This window comes from Mustela erminea, chromosome 7 (assembly GCF_009829155.1).
Source record: "Mustela erminea isolate mMusErm1 chromosome 7, mMusErm1.Pri, whole genome shotgun sequence".
Classification (NCBI taxonomy): Eukaryota; Metazoa; Chordata; class Mammalia; order Carnivora; family Mustelidae; genus Mustela; species Mustela erminea.
In genome coordinates, this window is record NC_045620.1 from 33,143,334 (window position 1) to 33,154,908 (window position 11,575).

Consider the following 11,575-nt stretch of genomic DNA (forward strand, 5'->3'; position numbering starts at 1 on the left):
GCTCCCTGTTTAGTGGGGAGCCTGCTTCTCCCGCTCCCTCTGCTGCTCACCTTGCTCATGATCTCTCTCTCTCTCTCTCTCACAGACACACACACACACTCTCTCTCTCTCTCCCTCTCTCAAATAAATAAATAAAATCATTTTTAAAAGAAAAAAAAATCACTATTTTCAGAAGGCATGACCAGCCCCCAAATGGGTCCATAGTGCCAAAATGGGAAAAACCCTTCCCCTGGTCTCTGACAGTGGGTAGAAGTGTGCGGAGCTAGGGGTGCCTGGAGGGTTGCTGGTGAAGGTGGGGAGGTCGGCTTCTGTCTTGAGGAAGTGAACAGCGTTCCCAGCAGAGAGAACAACTCGGGAGCAAAATGAAGCAGGACAGAAGGACAAACATTTGGAACTCTGGAAACGGCAGGAGAGGAGGAAGCTGGGGGAAAATGATGCAGTTAAGAGAGACAATCAGGTGACAGGCCTTTCAGCATCTGGAGGAGCATGCAGAAGAATCTGAATTTCATCCCAAGGGGGCTGGGTGGTAAACAAAAATTTTCAAGCAAAGTTTTCGAAATTATTCATTGCATAGTTAAAAACAACAACCATCTTCCCAAATAATTTTTCTTTCTCAATCTTATTTCTTTAATACGTGAAATCATCCTGTGGCATGGAGTCCTAAATTTCCTTAAATACCCACCGATGGGTAAAGCCAGCATAGCAATTTATGGGATTTTGTCCTATATTGGTCTAATCTTTGTACCACTCTAAGAACAAATGTCAACTTCAATATGACACAGAGGAATTTTACCTTCTCCTTGACTTTTATACATTCTTTGGCCTGATGATCCATCCCCTCCCACTTCTCCTTCCCGTAGTAGGGTAGCTCCTCTGGCCCATGGTGATAGCATGTAGAGGAAGGTGTGTGAATGTGTGGGGATGAAGTCTTGTGATGCTGTCTAGACCAAGGTGTCCAGAGGCCATGATTGGCAATGGGTCCTATATCTACTTTTCACTGTTTGCCTAACTAAGGTCATTGTGATATTTACTGCTTGTGACCCTGTGGTCTTACTCTCTGGATGTATTCAGGGGGTGATGTCCCTTCCTGTTAAGATGAGTCCTCTTTGGCTCTTGCTGGCAATCCATATCCCATTCCCGCAGTTGTCTGGCATGACTCCTACCCAATCCCAGCCAGGCAGTCAAACCTGAAAGATTCAGCTACAGAGCTCTCTCTGTCTCTGCTGTAGTATCCCTTCTCTCCAGTTGTCATCAGTAGCAACCTCTGCTCCACAATGGGACATGTAGGAAATTCCAGATGCTCCCATATCATGCTTGTCTTCACACACACACACACACACACACACACGCACGCACGCACACCCCAGTCAAGCCACATTGCTGACTTCGCCATAATGTATATTTTCATTATTGGGATATCTTGAGAGCCAATGTCTTTCCAAAGTCACAAACTGGAAACTGAGGCAGACTTTAACTGATCTGAGGAAAAACAAAACAAAAAAACCACCCTTAAACCACTCGAAGTTTAAGAGTATGACACAGGGATACCCAGCTGTTCTTCTTTCTCATTGGCTCCCTTCTCCTTCCCACAATCCACCAGGCAGAAGGACTGAGATTTCCCATCCTATCCTGCTCTGGCTGGTACTTCCCTACATCATATCCTGCTCACTACCTGTCACACTACAATGCAAGGCTTACCCTTTAGAGTGAAACAAGCTATGAACTAAGTCTGCCAGACAAGTCTTATAAAGAATTACCCAGATTCCAGATTATCCATATCTTGGAAATAAAATAGGAACATTGGAGGATGAAAAGCCATTGGCTCATATTCTAAAAATAACACTGCTAGATAATCATTTTTGTTTAAAATAATTTCTTTTAATGTGCTATTCAGAATAGCCTTACATTGGACTCACCTCCAGCCAATGGATCTGAAAGCCCCAGACTTGTTGTGTCTCATTGTAGATGGAGATTTCTGCACAAGGCACTGGTTTGAGGTTCTACTCTGAGGGCACACAGAATTGAAGTGGGAAGATTTTTACACTTTTATACTGTCCCACTGCCATATCCATAGCCAGCTTATCAGAGAGGATCTCCCCTCTCCCCTGTTCCCTTTTGTCTGTTTCTCTTCCTCTTTCCCTTCCCTTCCCTCCTCCCCTATTCAGTCCTCTATCTGGCTGCCTGGTGCCTGTCCACATAGAAAACTCCATTCTAGAAAACAGCACTCAGAGAGCCTTCAACTATAATGCGTTACACGTGGTAACACAAAAAATTGTTAGACCAATTATGCTCTTTAAAACATGCCTCCCATTCAATGCCTTGGTTTCCCTGCCTTTGTGCTTCAGGCTAAATATTACTCAGTTTCCTGCAAGGCCGGGTGCTTTCTCACCAATTATCTGAAAGGCCCAGAGAACAGTACTTACATCAAAGCCAGGCCTAATGACAAAGGACACCTGGCCACTGCAAACACAGGCATCTCTCAGCTCCTCGCTCCATTTGGCAAAAAGCTATTTCCATCTCAGTCACGACGTAACAAAGGACTAATTGATGGGAGCATTTTTTTTCCATCTTTCAAAAAATAAATTGAGCCAACCCCACAAGCTCATCTAGAGGAATTAATTAGGGAATAGGAAATCTCCAAAGCCATCCTTAAATTCAGACTGAACAAAGCCCCGGGAACAGATGGCTTTTCATCTGAATTCTTTAAAACCTTTAGCACTCTGCTAATTCCCCTACAGGAATGAAAAAAAAAAAATTGCTAAATGAATTTGAGCAAACCATTTCACCAGGTGTTCAGATCCCCTAAGGTTCCCTGTGCTCTAGGAAAAAGAAGAAAAAGAAAAAGAAAAAGAAACAAACAAATCCAACAGGTATCCTCTCTACTGATATTCTTATAATTTCATTTGTACATCTGAGTCCTTCCCCAAGGGCCCATTGTAAGCTCCCCCAGCATTTCTGACTACCAAGCTGGGGAGAGTGCTTCCCTTAATTAATGCAGCTGATCAGAGACAATAGCTCAGAGCACAAGGATTATGTCAGCAGACAGAAAACAGAGTCCAGAATGAGGTCATTGTTCAAGCAAAATAGAAAAATAGGAAACAATTTTGTTATGCTGTTTCAGATATCTGGAGATTTCTGGGGCAAGGGCTGGTGACATTTGATTGCATTATCCCAATAGTTGAGAGAGTTTTGTTGTCTTCCCCGCCCCCCTCCATACACGCAAATTTGCCAGGTAGAAACACTGTGGGGGAGAAGGGCACTGCCACTCATTTGCATGGCTCACAAGAAGTTGTCCTCCATGGGACCCTGCAAGGGTTGAATTGCTCATATTGACAGATTTTCTATTCCAAGGGTAACTAAATACCACCACCCATGAGAATTTGGTGTACATTTTTTAAAAGTTTTTACACATTATTAATATTTATTTTGATTCACATTTTAGGCTGAATAATTTTATTTAGAATTCTGATCCTGCACTAGAATATCAGAACCTGGCATCCATCTTTTTGTCTGTGTGTGTCTGTGTGTTTTTAAGCAATTTACACGAAATATAATCTACCCATCAGAATGGACCCTGCCAGGGAAAATCCAATGGGCCATTAAAACTCTAAGATGAGGGACGCCTGGGTGGCTCAGTTAGTTGGGCGACTGCCTTCGGCTCAGGTCATGATCCTGGAGTCCCAGGATCAAGTCCCGCATCGGGCTCCCGGCTCCACAGGGAGTCTGCTTCTCCCTCTGACCTTCTCCTCAATCATGCTCTCTCTCACTGTCTCTCTCTCAAATAAATAAATAAAATCTTTTTAAATAAACCAAAAAACTCTAAGATGATACAATTGTGATACAAGTAAGTTCTGATACATGGATTCAGGTGTGCACTGAGCAATCCTGAAATGGGGGCCATAAAAGGAAACTGCACCCCTAAAGGAAACCATCTGAAGCTGGTCAGCAAGATGGAGGGGATTTTTGGTTTCCAGGGCTCCACTCCAGCCCCAGGACACTCCACCGGCTGATCCAAAGGTTCAAGCCTTCAGTGGCAGCAGCTTCTGGGTCACCTCCTCCTCACCTGACCGCCTCCTTCCCACCGCAGCCACTGTAACAGCCTTTGTGTTCATGGTGCACTATTTGGCTCTAGAAAATATTTGGAGGATACAGAGGTCCACTTCCGTCGTGGTGGATATTATAGAACTTTAGTCCCAAGAGTCTTTCGTTCTAAGGGGAAGAGCTGTTAAGTGAAGGTTCTGGAAGCAGACAGTGTGTTAAAAAATAAGTGAATAAATACATTTACACACAGACACATACGCACCCTAACACTCATTCAATAAATCATCAATAAGCACTCAGCCAGGAGTTAAGGATAAATTAGTGAGTAAAACAGAAATAATACTTGTCCTTTTAGAGTTCTACATTCCTTTTGGGGAGGCAGACAGTGAAATGTCCCCACATGTATATATTTACAAACTGTAATAAATGCTATGAAGATTAAAGGATAAGAAGTATATAAAAGTAGAAAGCAGTCTAGGCAGGGATGTCAATCTTCCCTGAAAAATGAATTTTGAACTGATACCAGAAAAAATGAGCATATATTAACTGTTGTGAAGGTTAGAATAAGGGGTAGCATGTGTCCCAGTGAGGGAAATAGCATGAGCAAAGGCCCTGAGAGAGGATGAGGCTGAGTGTATTCGAGGAATGGACAGAGATCCAGGGGCTGGAAGGAAGTCTTCAAAGGCTCCGAGCGGCATTAGGAGGGTTTTAAGCCTGTTGGGCCTGGCAGGAAATCTAAGTGTCTCAACTATGGGCCACTCCAAAGCAGCCTCTGAGACCAGGGCTCCAGTGGGAGGGGATCCCAAGAAACACTAGTAGGGGGAATGGGACACAAAGAAGAGAAGACAGAAGATAAAGAATGGGTTATCAGTTAAATTACCACTGTGGGCAACTGAAGCTTCTCCAGTTTCCAGAGAACTAGGAGACTGTGTAGAGCAAACATCTCGGGACCATCGCACTCAAGGGGCAAAGGAATTAGTGTCTTTTTTCGCCAATTCTCATTATCTTTTGATGGAAGATGCTGGGGGAGGCACATTAATTTTCCAGCACCTTAGGACCTCAATGCCTGGTGTGGGCCATGCTGTGTGAAGCCCACCAGAGAGAGCCCCTCAGGCAGTGGGAAGCTGGGCTAGCGTGCTTCAGAGTGGCAAGGCTCAAGACACCTGGGAGGTCACTCACACTGTCAGCCACCCCAGCACAATCTACACATGGACACTCCTTCCCGCTTACAGTGCAGCCCTAGTAGCACCAGAAAGCAGCAAAATTCCTATCTCCATTTTCAATATTTTTATTTCGACGCTTATACAAAGACACGGTACGTTGTGTGTTTGAGCAGTTAAGTCTCAAGTACATCCATCTGACACTCTCAAAAGTGCTCCGTAGTAGGTTAGGGCCATTGCTTCCATTTTACACACTAGAAAACTGGGATTATTGAAACAGAGCACGTTCTTCAAAGCCATATATTTAAAAGAGAAGCACCTTCGATTCAAATTCAAGGCATCAGTTTCCACAGCCATTTTTATTCCTGGCTCAGCATAATGACCCAAGTAACACATGACAAGATGGTCTACAAATCTGATTACAACCTAATGATACAATTGACTGCAGGAATTAATGGGGATAAAAAGAGATCCCTGTTATTTACTATGGTCTAATTGTAAAATGTAACAGAATTCCACACTGAATGGTAATAAAAGGCAATAGATAAGATAAAAATAAAAGGTCTGAGGGGCGCCTGGGTGGCTCAGTCGGTAAGCGGCTGGCCCTTGGTTTCAGCTCAGGCTATGATCTCTGGGATCTGGGATCAAGCCCTGCCTTGGAATTCTCGCTCAGTGGGAAGTCTACTTCAGGATTCTTTTCTTTCGCCCTACCCCCTGTCCCCCCCCACTCTCTTTTTCAAATAAACCTTTAAAAATAAAATTTAAAAAAGGTATAAGTACTCTCTCCAATAAATTGGCATTTAACATATTTTAAGCGATATGCAAAAAGATTAATTATGCAAAACAATGGAAAATAAAGAAGGGCGTCCAGTATGATTGATTTCATCACCATCTCTAAATGAACGACAACTAGGTAAGCCCTCTCTCTTAAGAGTGAAGATAAATATCACCGGGAAGATATTATGATGTTCCTTTTAAACCCAACTTCCAGTTCTTAAGCTTAACAGGTTAAGAGTAAATGAAACAATGCAGGGAGAAACACGCCTTTTGGAAATTCTATCCCTGCAAGGAGAAGTGCACCAGTTCCCCTCAGGTCAATTTCTGAAACATGCTTTTGGGCAGCAAAAAATTATTTTTCATATGCACATATTAGAGGTCACATGTCAGCTTCGGGGACACAGGTTGTGTTTTATAGACATGGGCTTTAATGGGATTCTCATACTCTGGTTTATGATATCCTTTTTCAAAGTGAATATTTCCACTCTGTTGGCCAGGGCGCCAGTCTTAACTGCTGATTACGTGTCAAATCTTGAACATCATCCCACATTGTCTGAAAAACGAGCCCTGCCGTGCCTTTGCACAATGCAATGAGATGAGAACGTAAAGGATAACCTGGTGGGAGAATGTCCACTATAAAAAAAAGAGAGAGAGAGAGAGAAAATCTGTAAGTAAGAAAGCAGATTTTGCTCCGTACCGATTTTCTGGGGGAATTTCTGCTGACCATGCAGCCCAGATCTATCGCTCCCAACACGCCTGACTCCATTTCCTGCAGCGCACCATTTCTAGGTAATTGTTGTCCCATAAGGATGGGAAGTATGTATTTTTTTTTTCTCAAGATGACAAAATATTGCTTTCAAAGGAGACATTGCAATAATAAGAATTGTTGCAGGTTCTTACAAGGGAAGTGTTTCGGGTTGAGAGGGACATACTTTAGCATTTTTTAATTTATATTCACTCTAAGTTTTGAAGCACAATGTATTTTCAATATCCTTTGCATCTGGCAGTTGAAGCTAACGTCACAGTGGTGGGAGAAATCTTGTAGTATTGATAAATGCCAAATGCCTCTCTCCTGGCCTCAGGAACAGCTTACACGGGCTTTAGAAATCCTAATTTTCAAATAGTTTTACTCTGATTTCACAGAAAGCTTATGCATGGAATGACATGGCCGATAATAATGGAATCTAAATTCCTCAATCAAACCCAGATTGAGGTTTTTAGAACTAGTATGTACAGGACCTGTGAGAAACTCAGATAAATGTCCTCTTGGTACTTGTAGACCACTTAACCCAAGTCATCAACAGCTTATTTGTTTATCTTTTCAAATGTAAAAATAGTCCCTTTGAGTGATTCCTTTTCCTACTGTGCCCTTAGCGCTTGGGAAAATATTTGGTGAAAAGATATTTATTTTAACATGCTCCCCCCCCCGCCCCCGCCCAGCAACAATGCACTTGTGACTCCGTATTTGTTTCCCTTCAAAGTTTATATCGGACATGTTCTAAGGTGGTTTCATTTTATTTTGACTGGACGCAAATTCATTTCATTTAATTAAATGATATTATAGAAGTGATCATTGCAGTGATACCAACAAGTGATTTAACAAATATCTGCAGAGATACTATGCTGGTCTTAGATTCTCATCCTACAAGAGATTGAAAGGTTCTTTAAAGATGTTAGTCCTAAATCTTTGACATCACCCACAGGAGAAGATTCCCTCAGTGGTTCTGGTCTCTCCACACCGGTGTCTATGCCATGTGTTATAAAAGTGGACATAACACATAGAAACACAGAAATTTATAGTGTTGAGAAAACAATGAGGGACACCTCCATTTTGAAAAGAAATAACAGTGCCTCTTGATTTTTAAATGTCCTTTTTCCTATTTTCTGGGTAAATCTCAAAAAAAAAAAAGAAAGAAAGAAAGAAAGAAGAAAACCACCGTTCTAGACATTTGTGGATACTGTAGGGTTTTGCCTTTAAGCCACAGACCACATTTTTAAAAAATTCTTGAGACTTTAATTGTCGCTGATTTGATGAGACTTTTGGCAAACCGTACGTCAATACAGTATGGTGTGCAAGGTGAGGAGATACTTCTCCTATAAAGAGTACCTGACGTATTACTCACTCTTCAGGATTGATAAACATTTTGGCTCTTCTTAGTAACAGAGTGTGAGATTTTTTTTTTTAAATCAGGATTTTTAATATGATTACTGACACTAATACTTTTTATTTACTGAAGACTTAAAGAAAAGGATAGAAAGGGACACCTGGGTAGCTGGGTGGCTCAGTCAGTTAAGCACCTGCCTTCCACTCAGGTCATGATCCAAGGGTTCTGGGATCGAGCCCCATATCAGGCTCCCTGCTTAGCGGGGAGCCTGCTTCTCCCTATTCCTCTGGCTGCTGCTCTGCCTACCTGTGCTCTCTCTCTCTGTGTCAAATAAAGAAAACCTCTAAAAAAAAAAAAAAAAAAGGAGAGGATATAAAATATTTTATCTTAGAAGATATAAAACTCAAGCCTATCTAATTCAAATCATTTAAAGTATCCATTCAAATAAAATTAGTTTGTTAAATTAAACTATTGTCACTGACCTCATAGTTAAATGATATTTAGAAGTAAGGATACTAGCTTTGCGCAGTGGCAGTATCGTAGCCAATGAGGTTTATCCGAGGCACAATTATTGCTAATAGAAGTAAGGATACTAAATGATAGACAGGGATATTATGTGTCAGAGTAGTGGTTTCTACATTTATATGAACATTAGAATCCCCTGGAGGGCTCCATATATACAACGAATGATGCCTCTGTCCCAACCCTAGAGACTGGAGTTTATTTGCTCTAGGATATGACATAGACTTTGTAATTTTTAAGAGATCCCTAAGTGATTCAAATGTGAAGAAAGGTTTGGAAACTCCTTGGTGACAAGATAGAACCACATTTTTTGTGTGTGTGTTAGGGTTCTTAGAAGTTATTAATTTTCTGTATTGCATTGAATATAACCTAAATAAACCTAAATAACCTAAATAATTCTAAAAACTGAAAACATGTGACTAATATTCTCAATATTGTACTTTGATAAGAGAGATATTCTTTATGGGTTGGTGATCAACTCTAATACATTGTGATAGCAATAGTTAAATTTAATGAGTACTTCCTATATGCCAGGTTTGCAAAAATTAACCTGCAATTAAACAAGTAATAATGATTTATTTTGTATTTCTTTGCATATAAAAATACTATTCTAAAAGTTTCCAAGCAGAAGAGAGTAAATTAAGACCTATGAAGACACCATAGACTTTTCTCAGTGGTATATAAAATATGGCAATGGGGAGGTATTTTCAAGGTTTCAGGGGGAACTCCAAAATTCTAATCTAATTCAAGCCAGTATTCATTAGTGAGGACAGAAGGACCTGCTCGGACATGAAATGACTCAGGAAGTATAATATTTAGTTACTTGTCTTGAAGAAAAGTACTTAAGGAAGTACTTCACTCAACCAAGAAATGAATCAAAACCAAGAAATTCACTCAGTTTGAGGGCTTGTGTGGTTCAAAAGAAAAGGCAGTGAGTAATAAACTTAACACGGGGTTGGTGTCTAAGTAACTGTTACAAACATAGTTATGAAACATGACAAACGTCAAAAATAATTCTTGGATGGAAAAAATATATCATTAAAAAATACTGAAAATATCTAGTTTTATTTCAATAAAAAGAGGGCAGTAGCAGGACTGAGGAAGAGGGAAGAAATAAAGGTATTCTAAAATCCCTCTCATTCAGATATAGCAAATCAGTTTTGTTTTATTAATGATGTGTGTTGATTTATTTATTCATTATCTTCTCTCTGCAAGGACCTGGTTCAATGCTAGTATGCAGAGATCAATGATCATATCTGGGTCTCTGCTTCACAGAGGTATATTCTAATCCATAAATAGATCATTTTAAAAGTGAAAATAACTGAAGGAAATAAAGATAGCATACATTACCTCAAACCTTTATATGGGAGAAGAGAATTTAAGCAATATTCCGATATAAACAAAAATATATCAATATGGACAAAAAATACTGATAAAATTTAATGACTCACTTTTTTTTTTAACAGAAGGATGGGCAAACATTGACAGGAAACTCTAGACAAACAAGAGGGATACTCTTATGAATATGAGAAGTAGAATTCTAGTTAAAAGCATAAGATTTTAAAATTGAGGGGTATTTTATATTGATAAAGACATAGTTCACAGTTAAGAAGTTAGTAGTCAAATTGATAGGCATCAAGTAACATTCAAAACATATAAAACATGAATGGTTAGACTTATGTAATATTAAAATTATGATTCAGATATAATTACAATGATTTGACAGATCTGTCTTCATCAGCATTAGGTAAGGGAAATATAAATTATATGGTAAAGCAGATAAATGTGATAATTTGAAAATCAAGCTAATTTAATGGCTACATACACAAACTATACACATGCTCATGGAAAAATAAAAACAAATTCAATTGTAGTTAAAAAGCTACTTTTATATTTGAAAGAGCATTGGGACACCTGGTTGGCTCAGTCAATTAAGTTCCTAGCTAGCTGTCGGTTTCACTCAGGTCATGATCTCAGTTATGAGATGGAACCTCATGTTGGGCTCCATGCTCAGTATGGAGCCTGCTTGAGATCTCTCCCGCCCCTTCTGCCCCTCCCTTGCAATGCTCTCTTTCTCTCTCTCTCTAAAATAGATAGATAGATAGGTAGGTAGATAATTAAAATCTTTAAAAAACATATTTGAAAGAGCAGAACTTACTCAAGCTACATACTCTGATCATACTGAAATAAAGCTAGAACTTCAAACAAAGAAATCATAGTTAAGAGTCAAATATTTGGAAAGGAGGAAAAAAAATCTCATAAGTAAGTACCTGACAGTGAAAATGTTCTTAAGTTATACATGTAAAAATTTATGGAAAATTTATTCTAAACCTATAGTTGGGGAAACAATGCTTCTTATGATAATTAATCTTTAAATAATCTAAGCATTCAATTCAAGAAGCAAGAAAAAAATCTAAATTTGACAGAGGTAAATAGAATATTTTCATGATCTGGACAAATAATAGAAGACATATATTTTTAAATAGTGTAACTTAAGCCTTTATAGATCTCAAAGATTTAAACAGTGAGTTTTACAGTACTAAAGAAGAAAATATGATTCTCAGTTCAGTTGCAAGGAAATATTTTTTCTTTTCCTCAGGTTTGTAGGTTTATGATTTTTAAATCAAACAAGTTCCTCTCTCTATTTTGGATTTAGCTGACAGCTTACTTTAATAAACTTCCTATTATCCTCAGGTTTGCCTACTTATTTTGCACTACATTTTAATTTTTAAACCAACCTCAAATGGACTTACTTGCAGGACAGTGGTATGCTAGTAAATGTTTAATAACCATTGTAGGGAAGTGGGGAGACAGGTGATGTTTTATAGCATTTGCTACTTTCTGTAGTGTAAAAAGTCTCATCATAACCAATTGCAAGCTATCATGTTAAGGTCACTGAATGTGGAATTGGGAAAAGATGCCCAGAATCAGTTCTCATTATCTAGTGCATGTTGGATCCCAGCACACCGT

The 11,575-nt window shown here is 39.4% G+C and overlaps 1 pseudogene; it reads left to right on the forward strand.

Moving 5' to 3' along the window:
* The first annotated feature begins 8,600 nt into the window (after window positions 1-8,600).
* On the forward strand, window positions 8,601-8,752 carry LOC116596609 (annotated as a pseudogene).
* Window positions 8,753-11,575: the final 2,823 nt, after the last annotated feature.